The sequence below is a fragment of the Gymnogyps californianus genome, chromosome 3 (assembly GCF_018139145.2).
Source record: "Gymnogyps californianus isolate 813 chromosome 3, ASM1813914v2, whole genome shotgun sequence".
NCBI lineage: Eukaryota > Metazoa > Chordata > Aves > Accipitriformes > Cathartidae > Gymnogyps > Gymnogyps californianus.
Genome location: NC_059473.1, coordinates 95,413,942 through 95,426,431, shown reverse-complemented (window position 1 = coordinate 95,426,431; position 12,490 = coordinate 95,413,942). Strand labels below are relative to the sequence as shown.

Below are 12,490 nucleotides of genomic sequence, written 5' to 3'. Positions count from 1 at the left end.
GCAAGAGCAGAGTGCCAGGTCGTTTGGATGTACTGCTTCCAGTAACAGTTACTTCTGTGCCACCTTGGAGATTTCTGTGAAGACGTATCCAGAGGTGGATGACTGGGTACCATTACCGCTATGGATGTCTAGAAAAGATGTACTAGTTTGGAAACAGCTAAGGCTGTAAACCTTTTGAATGGTAATTTTGATAAATGGTAATTAATTTAAAATTAGTGTAACAACTTTTATCTATAAGGAGTCCTGCACATTTAGCACCTGAGAAAATATTCTGGAGGAGCAAAGAAGTATCCGCTGGCAGTGGTAGAGAGCACAGCATCATCCTCTCCCTACGTAGACATGTTTAGGTCCCAGTTTCCATTTAGGTGAACGCTGGGGCTTGGGTCAGGGCATCTGTGTACAGGAGAGGAGGTAGAGATGGGCATGGACCTTGAGTGGGCTACTTGGGGAAAACAAGAAGAGTAGGTGGTGTATGTATATGTATTTCTGAGAGAGATGGAAGAGACTGAGAGTAATTCAGAAGCAAGAGAGGGGTACATCAGTACTAATGTGGGAATAAAACCAAGATATCTAGCATGTCCTAGCTCTTCCATTTGACTGCACTGCCTTCCAGAGAGTATGTGGTCTGGATGTCGTCTGTAAGTAGTAAATCTTACTTCTTTTTGGAGTCAAAAGTAGAATACAGAACTTCTGGCTTCCTTGTTTTTCGCCAGGTTGGCTAGTGAATTGTTTGTATTCTGTGATGAGTGGAAGGTCAGCCTGTGCTTTTGGTTCACCAGGAGAGAGGGGTCATCCTCTACTGCAGCTACCTAGTCTTTTAGCTCAAGTGATAAAGCTTATTGCTGTGAATTAAAATATTCTCTCTTCTGACTCCACAGATGGTCTTTGGTGAAAGGCCTTATAATTCATTATGACAGATGTTTTTTGTTGTTTACCATTTATTAATCTGAACAGACTTAATTTAAAAAATATGATTGCTGAGTCAAAAGATAAGAAATGCCAGAACAGAATTAATTTGCAAGCTAAATGTGACCTCCATTGGATTAGAGAGAGGCCTGGAAATAGCCCGTCATATGAGTGTTCCCACAAGATTGTCTCAGAGAAATAGGTCTGACTGAAGTTCAACATCCAGTCATTTTTGTTCAAACTTATTTTCTTATCACAGTTTCTGGATTTTTTTTTTTTTTTTTGGTCTGCTTGCTTTTTTTTGTTACTTGTTCTTGATTATCTGTGCCTTCTCTTCCCTTTTTTCTGGCTCATAACTTACCTTTCCTGTTGTGCAGACACCCACCCCTACACATATTTGTCCATTCTTTTTCCCTATTTTACTTTTCCAAAAGCTGTTTACATTTCACTAATACCTTTGCATAATATCTTTGAGGAAAGAGTTGTCTTTAACTGGAAGTGCTGTGAGAAGCATTGTAGGTACAGTGTACCATAACATGAGTGCTTCAGCTCCTTACAGATCTCATGGGTTCTGGATAACTTCAGGTAGTATCGCTGATCTGGTCTTACAGTTAGCCAGGACTAAAAATTGAAGTAGTTTCATATGGCTGTAATTCTCGGGATTTTCTGACAGTGTAGTCTAGGTGGGATATTTTTTTCTCAATCTCAGATCTGGTGATAGGTTTAACTTTGAGTATATTTCCTCAATTTCCAGTTGAAAGTGCACATTTACACCAATATGCTTGTATGTTTATGTACATATTTATGTGTGTACTAGAATAAGTCACCCCCTTCTAGGAAATATAATACAATCACAAAAATATTTAGTAATATACCAAGTAATAGACTTCTAAATTAAATAATTTCTGACTTAATTCTTTTGATTTACTGCAGTGCAGTTACTAAAGGAAAACTTTCTTTACCAAGAGCTTTAAGCCGGGAAGGAGGCTGTGGAGGAAGAAGGCGTTACAGCAATAGAGAGTAAGCACAACTGAATCCTTGCTGGCAGGTGCAGTGTATTACTTAAACATAGCGAACTGAATAGAGCTCCTGACATGTGAGTCTCCTTTCTTTCAAACGGGAGGCAGTTCTTGGGAGTTCCTGAGCAAAGATACACTGTAAGACTGAGCTGGCAGGGCTCCACAGCAAGGAGGCCATCAGTACACTGCAGCTGCTACTATCAGTGAGATTATGTTGTATGCACTGTTGCAGAGGATTATTCTTTATGAAAAAGAGAGTACTGACAGGTATCTAATGAGAAGAGGCAATAGGATAATGTAATAAAACGGTATTGATGCTGCAATGTTAGAAAACATAATTTAGCATAAATTGTATATATGCTTATGCAGCCTTGTAGTTTTTATAGTTTAGCCTCATATTGTGAGACTTTTTGAAAAAATCTTTTATGTGATATTTCTAAAATAGGCATGAATGCGAAGAAGTAAGTTTACAGATGAAATACATGTGTTTAGGTCAATGGGCTCCCTAAATGAGCTCTTGCAGTTTTGAGTGAGAGTTATTTGCTATTAAGATAAGGATCAGAATTCATGAACACAGTGTGATGAAAGAAGAAACAACAAAACTGCTACTCACATTGGTCACTGTAGAACAGGAGATGACAGAACCTTTGTTCATGAATATATCAAAAATAAAACTCCATGTGTGTGTGGGCAGGGGAAGCTTTCCCCACAACCTGCAAAGACGGATGTGGATGTTACTATGTAAAGTCAGCAACATATGTGTTTAAGTGTATTTAAGTCTCCAAAGCACTTTTCCCCGCCCCCCGCCCCCCCCCAACTTAGCAGTAGTTGATGTTTGTTAAGGTAATACTGTCAATGATAAAAACAGTCTTCCTCCCTCATCTCCTCCTTTCCAGCTGCTTCTTCCTATCCCTAGTGTCCCAGTGGACTTCTGTTGCAACTGTTTGTGTGATGCCTAGTAAAGTACATAAATCAGGGAACTGTTTTGACCAAAAAAAGCCTCTGTTTACTGGGTTATATCCCAGCAGATTCTGTTTCTCCAGACTGCTCTCTGGCTTTTCTTCAGCAACCAAGGTATTCCAGAAGAATAGGTATATTTTAATGACCAGAAGGTGCTGTAGTCCTATATAGATGACTTTTGGGGCTGGAGAAGAACAGTGTGATTCCTTTTGGATGAAGCTAAACTGAAAGATGTACTCCAGGAACAAGCTTAAGGGGCTGCAATTGCTAATGGCTCTTGAGTTCATGAAAGCAGACTAAAGCTACTCCAAGGTAGGTTTGGAATAGCTCCAACAAAATACATATAGTGTGAACATCTCTCTAGTATTCTGCGTCGTTTGCTCTGTAGATCCTCTTCTGTTGTGGCGCACTGTTTGCTAATGTAGACATACTTAGAAAATACTTACTTTGAAGAAGACCTGACATAGCAGGCATGCAAGTGAAGGGTATTAAGGCTGTTTTCAAAGATCTGCACAAAAGTTAAAGAAAGGTAAATTGTACAGAAGTATGTGTCTAATGTAGCTAACCCAATCAGCAGCTTTATGCTGCTACTTTGTACAGTACACTCATTGGCCATCTTTGTATATTCTTAAATTTTAGTTTAAGAAACCAAAGAAGCTAGCTTAGAAGAGCAGCTAACTTACAACAGAAGTTCAGAGTTTCTGTGACAGTAAGTGGAGACTGAGTTGTGTTACATGTCTACAGGGCCTATCGTTGATTTTCCTCGTATGGTGAGGCCAATATATATTGTGCACAGATAAAGAAAGAAGTTTTGCCCTGTACCCTTTTATAAGTTTTATGTACTTATTGAACACCAGTGTTAACTTAAACTTGCTTCTGTTGTCAATAGCCAGCCGGTAGATACAGTTCAAATTTTCCAGGATGCCCTTTCTAAAGATGCTTCCTTCCCTTCAGCAGGCTGCAGAACATTCTCTCACCTATTTATTCTAGACCCATTGATTTTTCACACTTCACTGCACAGTGGTCCAACTAGAACAGAAATATGACAATTTTTTTCATGCATGGTACCCTGCGGGCTGGTTATATGGACAGTTGCCAGGGAAGTGGGAGCTGTGGATTTTGATCCTCTCTCAAAGAGAGAAAACTTCCTGCATTAGATCTATAATTACTAAGTTCTGTGCAAAAGGCAGCCATTTCCTACTTTTCTAGCTGTGTTTTGAACTGGCCTTAGTGAAGTCTGACTGAGCAAGGTGTGCTTATTTTGAACACAGATCAAGCCTCCTCCTCAGATAAATATCCATCAGAAGACTGAACACATCACGCCTTTAGATTGTACCAGAGTCCATGAGAGCTTTGTTGAAACCCCGGTTTCCTGGTCTAAAGTATGCATTTCTGTGACCTTAATAAACTGCTTACTGTAGTCTAAGAAAATAGAGGTAACTGATACTGCTGTCTGTGTGGGCCTGATGAACACGGTTAATTGTCACAGCTACATAAAATGCCATTATTTCGGTTGTCATGTGACAGAAATAAAGCTAGAGGTGCAGCCTTTGCAGAAAAGGCATAGCAGTCCATCAGCTTGCGCAAACACTTGACGTTGCTTTAACCATCTGCAGAACATTTTGTAGAGTCTAAATAACAATAGTAATAGCCTGCCAAAACCATGCAAGCATGGGTGTCTAAAAAATACTATGTTCTGTGAAAACAATACTATTTGTCAACTGCTGACAAGAACGGATTGGCTTTAGGTTGCCTTAGGAGACCAGCCTTGAAAAGAAACTAGTTTATTCCTCCTACGGAAAAATCGTCATTCAACACTAACACTAACACTAAGCCAGTATAAATAGAAACCTCCCCGCTAGAAGACAGATAGAATTTTAAACAATTGTAGCTGAAAGTCAAATCCGTTTGTAGTATTTACTTAAGAAAGGGAAAAATAATGTATTCATTTAATGAGACAGCTTTTTTCTTTTTAGGTCTTAATCTATTGATAGATACGCAAGATACATAAATTCACAATTATTGTGGAGTTTGGTGCTGGAATCTTAGAGCCAAATTCACCTATTACTTTTGTTCCTGAGTGATGTAAGAGCAAAATTCTGTAATAGCTCAAGTATTTGTGCAAGTCAAAACAGGAATTATAATTCCCTTGTGTTAGGCACAGTACAAAGACGGAGCAGACCATTTATCTCATCCCAAAGATATTATAATTAGAATATAAGACTTAAGACAGAAGATGGATACCTACAGAACAACCAGACTTGGTTGGTTAGTTAAAAAATAAATATGAAAGGTGATGCCTCACCTATTGTGTAGATTTTGTGCTCAGCACGCCAGAGAATTGGGCTGAAGGGAGAGGTTATTGAATGGGGATAAATGGTATGACTTTGTGTAAGCCTCACAATGCCAAATTGTGCACTGAGTTTAGTACTTAGGTTTCCCAGTATTTAAGTATGTGTGCATGAGAACCAGCAAAGGAGAAGATAAATGATGAACAGAGTTTTAACAATGACATTCCTAATAGGTGGGTGAGAGCAGGATGAGGGACCATTTGTGAAAATAGTGTGATCAAGTCCGGATGAAAGTGGTAGCTCTGTAGATAGCTGAAAAAGGTTGTATCTATGGTCTGGATGTGGTTTGTATCTGAGAGACTCACTTCAAGGTTGTTCCAGTTCTTGGTGACCAGTAGAATCAGTGTTTTCTCAGTTACAAAAGAGGAAGCTTTCTCAAGGAAAAAATGTTGAAAGAAACATTTAAAACTAATTCAAATGGTTAGATAACAACAAGAAGGTACTGGGAAGTTAAGTTGTTTGCTTGGACAGGAGGCAAGTCTGGAGTAGAAGTGTAAGTGATGACTCATAGAAATGATTGTTGATTTTATATTTGCAGACGAGATTAGCCAGAGACACTGTAGAAGGAGAGGAAAACTGGACCATGAATGTACCCTGTATAGCCTCTCATGGAAAGTTGCATGTATGAGTTGTCTGACTGAATTCATGAGTCTTTATAGTTTGGAAAGCCTTTTACTTTTGGATTATGAGGAAAGGTATAGCACAACAAATGATGTGCAATACACCAATTTTTAAACTGAAGTGATACTCCATGTATAGAATGTATTGTGGAACTCAGCCAGATGGAGTGAGTAAAGAACAGAATATCCATTACTATTCACGGTGGGGTTTTCAGAGTCTTTAAAATATATTCTATGATTTCTTTCTGTAGATGCAAATTCTTGAAATAAACATCATATTCATTTTTTTGGGAAGCTTTGAGTTATTTTAGAAAGCTATTTACATCCACTGAAGCCTCTGCACGTAAATACCAAGTAGCATTTGCAAATGAAGATCACCACAAAAAAGCTTAGTGACTTTTCCTTATCAACACATTTTACCTGACTGATTGTACTTTCTCTGAAGAGAGTATTAATATGTTTGAGTGGATGTTAAGAATACTTATTATCTAGGAGACTGAAACTCTGCTTTCAGATAGCTCATGCTTTAGGTTTTATTATTTTTCTTATTTTTATGAATAAAACTTTAATCTTGGGTTAAGAATTTTTCTTTCAAGTTAAGTCTGGGAATATATGATCAAATAATTAGCAAAAAGAGTGGAGTTTTGGATGTTGATTTTGTTTGGTTTTTTCTCCTTGATATTGAAAGGTTTGAAGGAGGAAAAAAAAAAAAAAAGTGAAATGGTGATGGCAGGATGAGCCATGGCAGGATAGCATACAGAGCAAAGTTTGCAAACCACAACATCTAAATTTCATGTGGCAAAAAGCAAAGCCAGTGTGAGCATCTTAAGCCTGAGCGCATTTGTTTGGGGCATTTATTATTGAATAACAAAGCTAAATGTTAGATTGTGGTTAGTCTTGTATAAATTGTAGCAAGTAGAAGTTATCCAAAATACCAGTATTTTTTCTTGTGCTGGCTAACATCACCCAAAAGGACAAAGTTGTGTCTTTGTTTCTTTTACCTGAACAAGTCTCTTAGATGAAACTGCATGTTATGTACTATTCTACATTTATTATTTTTTCCACTTATCACAGTATTATTTAATGCCTTTTAGTATTTCATTAGTGATCTTAATTACTAGCTCTGGACAGCATCAGGGAATGTTAGGCAGTCTTTTAGATTTCCGCAAGATAGGGTTACGTTGAAGATAAGGACCAAGGTGAGATTCAGAGATCTGTAAGGAACACGTTACGAGATCAAAGGATTGTTCACTTGTGTTTTCAGTGAGGCATTACTGGTAGCCTTGCTGTGGCATTTTCTAGATGTAAAAGAACAGAATTTGAGTTTTCTGAAGGCATAGTTCTCAAGTATATCATAGTTCTGTAGACTATGTAAGAAAAGATTTCGGTAAGGCAATAACTGAGGACACTTTATTGCCTGCTAGGGTGCCATGGAATTGGTAGGCTATTTTAGAAATCGATGTTTGTGGATGTTGCAATGTGAGAGTTGAGCTTTCATGAAGAATGTAAAAGTATGCTTGAACTACATGACTCGATCGAATGTGGATACAGTCCTTCAATCTAAAGAGGTTGTTAACTCTTCAGAATACGTTTATCTGTCCACTCCTGTTTCGTCTGTGTTATTTGGTTTGATTATTATTTTGCTGTTCTTTATCTCTGAACTGATGCTACTCAGTCACTGTGCTTGGTGGTAATGGCACGATGACAGTGCAAACAGCTCAGTCGTGTTGTAATCCTGTATGTTGCTGGCATTTGAATTAATGTTTGTCTGTCTTTCAGTGCCTTCACTGTAATCATTACTTGCAAGGACATCATCCTAAGAAAAGCTAAAACTATTTTAACGTGTGACTTTGTCACATTTTCCAAGAGAGAGCAATCATAGCAGAACCAAGGAGCAGTCTAAAGGAAACGTTATCCTGGAAGAGTGTACAGGGTTATATCTGCCTCACCCCCATAAAGACACACATATGAAGTATCATCAAGTCTGCCTAGAGCGTTCTTAAGCAAAATCTACAGTTAAGGCAATTTCCCTCTGTTCTTAGACAGATCGTTACAGTACTACTCTGCCTTTTTAACCCCAATTCCCTGCCCTCGCCCCCAACCCTAAATCCTTTTGGCTACAAATTAAACCCATTATTTGTATTATTACTGTGGAAAACTTATTGTCCTGTTATAGCATTCTTTCCCATATTTGAGATTCATCAACGTGTCTATGTTCACTCTTTCCTCCTAACTTTTTTTTCAAACTTTCTATCATTCTGGTTTGGAGAAGAGCAGATACCTAAAAGTTGACAAAGTTCCATGAAAAATATGATGCCCTGAACTAGACGCTGTTTTTTCACTGTACGCATCAGTGGCAAGTAAACAAGAATAACTGGGGTTTTTTTCAATGTGCATTTGGCAAATGGAGAATGGAGTTTAGCCTTTTAAAAATAGCTTTGTGTTACAGACTCCCGCTCACTATGTGATCCATGATAATCCCCAGATCCTTTTCTGCAGTAGTGCTGCAGGGATTATTCTTTACTTGTTATTTGTGCATTTGATTTCTCCATTTGGAGAGCACTACACTGTAACATTGATTGGACTTAATTTTTTTTGATCGCTGTTCTGATTGATTGAAGTCATTTTGCATTTTAAGGTTTTTCTGCAAAGAATAAAAATGGGTGGCTGCCTCATTCCTGCTGACAGGAAGAGGCAATTCATCAGTGCAGTTTTGGAGCCATGGGCTGGCCTAGCTTCAAATCATTCTGTGCCTAAGATTTTGGACTCAGTTGAGGTGGTAGTTTGCCTTTATATAGCCTCTCTGGATTAGAAATGCGTAGAGCTTGCTTAGAAACGTGATGCATGACACTAAGCGGTAGTTAACCAGTGTGAACATCTTCAGTATTGCTCAGTCTATGAGAGTGAAGCAGGAAGGAAAGATCTTTCTCCCGACATGTTTTCGGGCTTGGTCAGGCACGACACCTGTTGTTTGGGGCTCTTTCACAAGACAGCAATGGTGCAGTTTGGAATCAGAAGGCTTTTGCTCGCAGTTTCTTTCTAAGTGTATCTACTGAGCTCTCTGAATTCCTGATGCCTATGAAGCTTTGTGATCACCTACTTTCTTGCTGTGTCTGAGTATCCTAAATAGGTGGGTTTGGGAAGACACAGGGTTCATGGTGACATCCTTCCAGGTCATCACTGTTGATTTTAGTTTACTAGAAATAGAAGTGTATTTCTGCAATGTTTTATGCTGTCTCTTTCTGACCTTGCTTACGTGTTAGTCTTACGTGATACAGGGTTACAGCCTGTTTAGAAATAAGCTTCTTGTGTCACTCTTTTGTTTCCTTGCATAGTTCCTCCCAGTCTGAACTGAGACAAGATCATTAGTCTGCCTTGATTTCCACTCCTTTTAAATGGTATAGTGTCTCAGCAGTCCTGAGGTGCTTCACCCTGAATATTGCCACTTTCCTGAAGTATACTATCCCACATTCTGTGGAAGGGTTACAGGTCAGTCAATAAGAATGTTGTTGGGATGGAGCCCTTCATAACCCCAGCTCTCCAGACACCTATCAGCAAAAACGGAAAGAGCCATAGGGTTTTTTTTGAACTGAAGAAAAAAAGATCTTTTAAATTATTTAGGAAAAATCAGTAAATATTACTATGAGCTGGGTTCAGTTTAAAAGAAGCTATGGAGAAATGGTCGCAAGAAAAGAAAATTCACATAGAGCATTCTGCTGAGACAGAGCTGTAGCAAAACACAGAAGAGTATTTTAAAAAAACAACCAGACATAACTATCTTAAAGATAGGTAGGGTAAAATCACAGAGTTTCAGAGGTTAAAAATTATAAGGTATCTGCACTGAGTTAGTGATACTGTATAGCTTGCATACTTTGGAGAGTATTTCAGCTATTGTTAACAATGGTACTTTAAAATGCTTGGAACAAAAGATATCAGGAATTCCTGATTAGTATCATTAACAGGGCAGCACTGCAAAAAAAAACTTTACCTTTTTAGGTAAATTTTGAGGTATGAATGTATTTTATTTCCAAATACATTACTTTGCCTTTATAATAAGGAGGAAATAGTATGCCAGGAAAATGAGGCAACCTTAAAGTGGACAAGTGAGTTGAAGGCTGGTACTCTCGTCTTGCAGAGTCCATACGTGAACCCCTGGCTCTAATTAAAGAACGTTACCACTGAATTCGATGTATCCACTATTACACACAGCAGACTGAATCCCTCCCAGCGGTTATACTGGAGCAACCCCATCAGCTTGTTCCATTGGGGTAATTGAAAGCAGAATGCACCCAAAGAAATACAAACAATTCAGTGTTATATTGGATTACTTTTAGTTAACTAATAAACAAGGCATGGCACTTCCAGAGTTTTGTCATGCTGTTTTTGCGATAAATAGTCTTTAATTGTCTCATCTGAATATAGTATAAGCAGGCAGGAACATTGGATATAAAACGGCATTAACACATTTTTCTCTCTTTTTTTTGTTAATATATGAGGTAAGCCACAATGTTGATTATTAACAGCCGCCTCTGCGCTACAGAGTGGCTTCAGCAATTCTGCAAATTGGCTGGATTTGAAGCTGTTAATTATGCAGTATAGTGCACTCCATAAAGGCAGCAATGAGCGTGACTTGGCTCAGTTCTCATGAGAATAAATTGTAAAAATTGGACTTCTGTTTTGTTTGAATTCTGGCTTCACAGAGGACATGGACATTCCATACGACAGGCTTGGCGAGGACAAATCATTTACTCCATTAAAAAATCAGAATACGTTCACAGTAAAATCGCATACCTGGCAGAAAGCCCATGGCTCTTGGGACTCCGCAGAGGTCCAAGGCTCATTAACAGGGGGTGCTTTTTTATCATTTTGTCTAAGAAACTGACAAACATCTTAAATCCAAATATCTTGTAAATCATAAGGAAGGGAGTTTTTCTTTCTTCGCTGCATTCACCAACCATATTTGTATGTGTCTAGAACTGCCCACCGGTATTTTAAAGTTACTGTCTGCCTGCTGTAGAAGAAAAAGGCATGGTCTCCAACACATACTGTTCATCTAACATCAAGGCAAATGATAAGCGAGGGTGAGGGGAGGGTCATCTTTTGGCTTAGGCACTCTGTTTAGGTTTTTATGTAAATGTAGGTGTTGCATAACAAATTATGACAAGATGCTTTTACCTTAGGTTTCCACCTATACAACAAGGAATTTACAGGATGCTACTACTTCTGAAGCAAATCTGTACATATTTATATCATTTTCTCTTAAAGTATGAAAGCAGATAAATCATAGAAGAAAAAACAGCTCCATAAATTGGAAGCGTTTTTAAATCTTCTAGAAATATATTTGGATAAGAAGATACTATGTCAAATATATGACTGTGCCTTTGTAGCTGTTGAAAGATTGTAGCACTGTAACTGATACTAGTTGAAAGATCCTGAAAGCAGTATTAAATGTCCAGTGTGTCACAGTGACGAAAAGTAAAATGTCATTTTTGCAGTTTCTTCTAAAGGTTTAAGTGAGCTATTTAAAAAAGAATAGTCAGTTTGGGACTTCAACTGTTACTTTTTTTTAAACTGACAGTGAAAGAAAATTACTATCTCAACCAATGCCTTAATCCATAGAACAAAGAGGACTTTATAGTTTAAACATACTAAAATAAACAGTGTTAAATTCCTGTAACTGTTTGGTGTCATTTAAACTTTTGCAATAAATGCATAGATATATCTGGTTTAATTTTTTTTTTTTTTTTTTTTGACAAGCAAGAAAGGCAATACTTGAGGAAAAACCTTAACAGTGTGATTCAGGCTAATGCGTAGCGTTATGTTTGTTATCAACAAGATGTATTAAAATGGAAACAATGAACTAATGAAGCCATCTTGTGCATGGGATTATTAAATTCACAGTTTGTTTTTTGAGAAAGCTCATACTAACTCATTTTGCAAAACTGATTATTGGATGAAATGCCCTCTGTCATTGCCACTGGAGGAATAGCTCTGAATCAGGGCTGTGTCACAAATGGAGTTAGCTGAATGATCTCGGTTCAATACCATTTACCTAACAGAATTATGAAGATGATGCTGACATAATGAATAGGTTCTGCTCGGACAAATGTAGTCCCCTGGAGATAATGGAAATTCAGTGCAGGGCTGTTCGCTTTCTTTAGTTGATATGAAGAGCTTGGATTCTACTAAAGTCATTCCTCGTGTTTTTATTAAAATTATGTTATTTTATGATTTGACAAAGTTCAGTCTAGTGATAGAGATGCAATTATAGAGCTGTTTAGACTTGTTGGTTCTGGAAGACATTCTCTCTTAAATTATGCTTCTTAAGCAGGTGTATTTTGTTCACTTTGAAATATGTGTTAACAAGAATAGCATGGTAGTTAGAGATAATACAGAACTGAATCCTTTCATGTATCCTACAAAGGATATTGTGTTTTGTAGTCCGTGTTTCATGAGAAAACACAGGAACCAGCCTGTATAGTCGATTCTGAAGGATCCTTCCTACCATTTTTTTCTTTTGATTCATAATGTTGTTCGTATTCATACTTGTGAGAAAATTTTCAGAACAAAAATTGTTTCCATTTTTCAAATGCAATCAGTGAACCATATACTAGTATGAGCCAAAGACAAATGA

General features: G+C 37.8%; 1 protein-coding gene across 1 annotated transcript in view; it reads left to right on the top strand.

Moving 5' to 3' along the window:
• The window catches only part of COL19A1 (collagen type XIX alpha 1 chain), a 198,092-nt gene that overhangs the window by 78,826 nt on the left and 106,776 nt on the right, over positions 1 to 12,490 (top strand).